Genomic DNA, 5424 nt, shown 5'->3' with positions numbered 1-5424 from the left:
GCCGACACACGGTAGGCACCACACTCGCAATTTTAAAGGATTACCCACAACATATCAATAAAAACCCCTGAAGAAGTCGTGAATAGCGACGAAACGCTAGGTAAAAGATGAAATAAAGTTTTTATATTTTTATTTTAAATCAAAATAGCCTGCAAGTTATGCCACCCACTTTTTATATAAATCCAATTGCAATCTATGCAATAAGTAATCCATAAATTACTTTTTGGATTCTTTTCGTATCTTTTAGATACAATATCCTACACCCCCACAAAGAATACTTTATATTTCGTTGCAAAAGCAACACAGAATTATTCTTTCTTCGTTGCAACTGCAACATGAAACCTTTTGCAATTCAGCAAAAGTACAAACAAAAAAGATTCATTCACTTGGGCATCAATCGCTTAGCCCACACACTTTGGTTATGCTTCCTTAGCTTTAATAAATAATCCTAAGAATTGTATAGTTAGTTTTTAAGAATAGTTCTAAGACTCCGGTCGTATGACCGTCAACGTTTATTATAAATAATAAAATAAATAATAAAATAAAAATATAAAATAAATAATAAAATAAAAATATATTTTTTTATTCAAACGTGTGTGTAATTACTTAATTTGCATAAGTGCATATATGTACATAATATAAATCTTATTTATGCTATTTATTAACCCACACGAGGGAGCCCCAATCAAAGTGCCACCATTCTGGAAGCGAAGCCCCGACCCGTGGTACCTCCAGCGTTCAGCTCGAGTATTTCTGTCATTTCTGAGAAACAAAATCAGATTGCTTATTTTCCAAAAAGAAACTAGTAAGTGTTCAAACATGAACATAACCAATCTATAGATCACATTTACATAAGTACATTTACATTTACATAAGTAACCAACATAGACATTAAGAAAAAATTATATATTTATAGTAGTAACGTAGTGAAATAAAATTAGTATTCATTTCGACTTACAACCGAGTTTTACTCAACATTTGGTCCTTCGAGCTGGATATTAAAAATTTTCCAGCACCAGTGTTAAGATATTTTTAATAAACGAACAAGTGTAAATTTAGGGTATCAGTAAGATATCCAGAAGCTGAAGTTCTTCACGTTCGAAGAATACCATCAAGAAAAAATCGAAGACCAACCATATGTATGCTACTTTCACCATCGATTTTACAAGGAAGCAAGGAAGTGTCAAGAACCATGTCTGTTTCACACGGTGTTGCCGAACCCGGCAATTTCCCACCTTAACTTCCAACTTTGATAATAATGTAAATGAACTCCAAGTTACGGTTAACAATAGCAATTACTTATTTATTATAAATAACATAACTACAAATTCTAGTTATTCATATTATATTTATTTAGGAATATTAATTGACACCGGCAGTCCCGTATCATTTATTAGAGAGAAGTTCTTACCACCAATATTTTTTGATGAAATGATAAAATTCAAAAATAATGTTAATCTTTGTGTTATTAATAAAAGTAAATTAACCTGTAAAGGCAATTTAAATTTTTGTATTACGACAAGGTAATACAACTCTTATTGATAACTACAATCTTGTTAATACAAAATTAACACTTTTAATCAACAAAACAATAATGTTACATGGTACTGACTCAGTCCTAACAAGGGAACTTAACGAAACTCATCGTAGGAATACTCTCCGAATATTTATTACAAGATTGAATGATCCTTTGTCGAACATTCTTTTCTCTCTCTCCACTGAAGATTTACCTTACACTTTAGAGCGAAAGCACAAGAACTCGAATCAAATAACCTTTGAGCTAATTTTGCTCTACGATTCAATTCCTCTATACGAGAAAATAATAATAAAATTATCAAATAAAAAAATTACCAAAAAACAATCGATTCTGACAAAAACCACAAGACAATTTCAATCAGGGGTATAATAATTCCCAAAATAAGACCAACTATTACCCTCAATGGCAAAAACATACTTTTAAGTTATAACACATTTAACAATCCACAAAGACAAATAGTTAAAAGGGAACGAGATGATAGTTGGTAATAAATGGAGAGAGTAAACAATCTAAACGAGGAAGGTTTTTTAGACAAGACCCATGATTGCCCATCATTTTATTATGGTCAAACAAAGCGAACAATTGAAAAAAGATTTAAAGGACACAACTCATATATTAAACAAAACAAACCGCAGTGTTCAGCGATGCAGAACACGAATAAAACATAAACATTTAAACTTAAATGTAAACAACCTGAGTGTAAAGAAACACATATCAGATGAGAGAAAATTGGATGCTTATGAAAGCTGATATATTCAAAAAGACAACAATGCTATCAATGCTGATAACGGCAACATCACATCTTACCTCTTTTCTCTCATCTAAGATCTAACAACAATATATATTTGCACAATCTGGACCAGCCGTGATGCTGATGCAATAGCAGTCCGAAATGCATACAAGGTTCGTGTTTAGTTTGTTTTTTCGTCTCGTTTAATGTTTACGTGCGTATATGTACATATGTATATCGTGAACATTGTAATTTGCGTAGTTAATTAAATCTTAACCAAAAAGGTGTTTAGTTTGTCTTAATTATTTGTGGGTTTTTACGTTTTCAATTGTATTAATTAATCAAAAATACTTATTGACACAGGTGAGTTATGTTAAAAAGTTTCATGAAGAGGGGGGTGTGCATCTATGTACCTACCATCCCAAATGCATAAACTTAGCCGAGTATGATATTGCCAAAACAATTGAACCCAAAGCATATTTGGTAATATTGTGTGAATTGTGCCGCGATAAGCTTGTCTCTCTAAGACACATTGAGGAGCATATAAAAGAAATAAAAGCTAATTTCGATCAACTTGGTGTGAAATTTGAAAAAGTATTGAACAGTGACTCAAAAGATAACAGTGAGAATAAAATTATAACAACAATTCAAAATATAATTAATGAAAATTTAAACAGTGATAAAAAATCATATGCTAGTGCTGTAAAGAAGAGTGCCATAATTATTAAACCAAAGGAGCACCAGAATGCAGAGAAAACCAAATCGGAAGTGAAATCGAGTGCTAACCTTGGAACATCTTCAATACAAGTGTCGGGAATTAAAAAAGCCGATAAGGGTGCAATTGAAATTACTATAAAGAACTTAACAGAAGTATGTAAATTTTAGATAGTTCAGAAAAAGATCTTATACTTCCGAATCACAAAACACCCAAATCACAAGATACCTACAAATAATGTGGTGTAAGACAAAGAAAAAAAGGGCTTTCCTACCTTATAGAAAAGTTAGTTAACACCAACCAACCAAGAAGAATTGAAAGAAATAATAGTTTAATAAAGAAAAAATTAAATAAAAATTGTTTCAAAGTGTTATATATAGAAAAGTTGTTTCATTGGTATTGGTAGAATTTTATCCAAACATGGCATAAAATCCATCTTCAAGTCACCAGCTAAAATTCGGCAAATTCTACGGTCGCCAAAGATAAAATTCTCCTACAGAATCCAGGAGTATATTCTGTGGCCTGTAGTTGTGGCTCATTATATATTAGAGAAATTAGAGAAACAAAACGAAGTATAAAAACTCGGTTGAATGAACACATCAAGACCATACAAAACAACCAAGTTACTAAATCTGCAATATGTGAGCATTTAGCGTATAATAATGATCATTTTATCAGATTTGATAAAGCAAAATCAATTGCCACGGAGAGATTCTATGTGCCAAGATTTGTACGAGAAGCGATTGAAATAAAATTGCGCATAATTTTCAACAGTGATCAAGTCTGGTGCGCGGGATCCGTTGCTACATAGATTAAAACAAAACAAATGACTCTCTCTAGTAGTGTCATTTGTGTGTGTTTTCTATTCAAAAAAAATTTTAATAGTATTTGATTGTTTATTTTTTCAATCGGGACCATGCAGCGGCAGGGGATCTTCACACCGCAAACACTTACCCAAATCGCGGTAAGTCCGTTAAGTAAATTAAAATAAAGATGTTATAGTTATTCTAATTAAGAATTGAATTAATTTGCCATCCACATAAAGAGCGGTTCAACAAAAAAAAAATTGGTCGCCCTCCCACATTTGTCTTCCACACTTTGCAGCATCATTCGTCCAAACCCAAAGTCCGATAGTTCTTTGTTATACTCACACGGCACGAATAATACTCCACCCTCAACATTGGTAGCTCAAACATCGGGTTTTAATTCTGCGCCAAAAACTACAAGACTAGCTAAAATCCTTCAAGATAAATTAGAAGAAGAGGACTGTAAACAATCAAATACAAATTTCCATATCAAAAACTGCTTCCCACACCTAAAACTAAGATCAGTTGAATAACAAATCGAAAAAAGGTCTTGAATTTCAAAGGCCAAATAGTTACAAAACTTCTTTTCGAAGAGAAACAAAAAAAAAAACTTCATACAGCTTCTCAACCGAAACCATCAATATCCACAAGAGAACCTACAGTCAATAAAGAAAGATCGCATTGATCTCATTTCTTAAACTCAAAATTCCTGTTTGCCTATTCATTTTTTCCTCCACGTTAGGAGAAGAATAAAATTATATTTTTTTAAGATCCCGGAGGATCTCGAACGTAACTGGCGCAGTCGGTAGGATACCCAGTATCCACTCGAATACACATATCGGTTAAAACAAATCCGATTTAATAAAAAGTGAAAATTTTTTTTATCTTAAATTGAGTTAATTGGGGTTGTGTGACCTTACAAATGAGGGAAAGTCACAAACACACTCTTAAAAAGCCTACTGAGACTGGTAGGTTTGACCCAAAAACTCTGATCACATATAAATTAAATTACAAGTTAAGGAACATTATATTGTGGAAATGATTTATTCCCACGCTAAATTTCGCTGACGCTGCGTCTGGCAACACACAACAACTAGTGTGCATTCCATCACGTAGCAGAGATGTAACACAACACTACCTGTGGGAACATCCGCTGCAAGCAGCATCAAGGCATAGGCTAGATAGATTTAAGAATTTAATTTTGTTTAGTTCTATGTTTGCATTTGAATGAAGAGGTTTAAACCTCCGAAAAAAAATATTTTTTATAATAATTAATTTTAAATTGTTATAATTGGCGCCCGAGCAGGGACCCAGGAGATTTACAAAAAGTGCACGAAGTGATCGTATAAGTCGGCCTTAAGTAGCCCGCCGCGTAAACTAAAAGCGTTTGTCGAAAGAACTTAATACATTCAGCAAGATGAGTAACGGTAATAACGGACCAATTATCACTTTAGATAACCTCTATGACCATTTAATAGTAGCTGACTCATTGAAAGCTCCCTCTGCGTCTGCATCATCAGTCCAATGGAATGATGCTCATTTCAAAGAAGAGTATGCTAAAAAGTTTCGATATCAAGCAAGACCAACCCCCTCTTAGGGTGTTGCATATGCAAAAGCATTCTTAAACTGGTATGTG

The sequence above is a fragment of the Episyrphus balteatus genome, chromosome 3 (genome assembly GCF_945859705.1).
Source record: "Episyrphus balteatus chromosome 3, idEpiBalt1.1, whole genome shotgun sequence".
In the NCBI taxonomy this organism is placed as follows: domain Eukaryota; kingdom Metazoa; phylum Arthropoda; class Insecta; order Diptera; family Syrphidae; genus Episyrphus; species Episyrphus balteatus.
The sequence above is the reverse complement of the archived record's forward strand: the minus strand, read 5'-3'. Positions refer to the sequence as shown.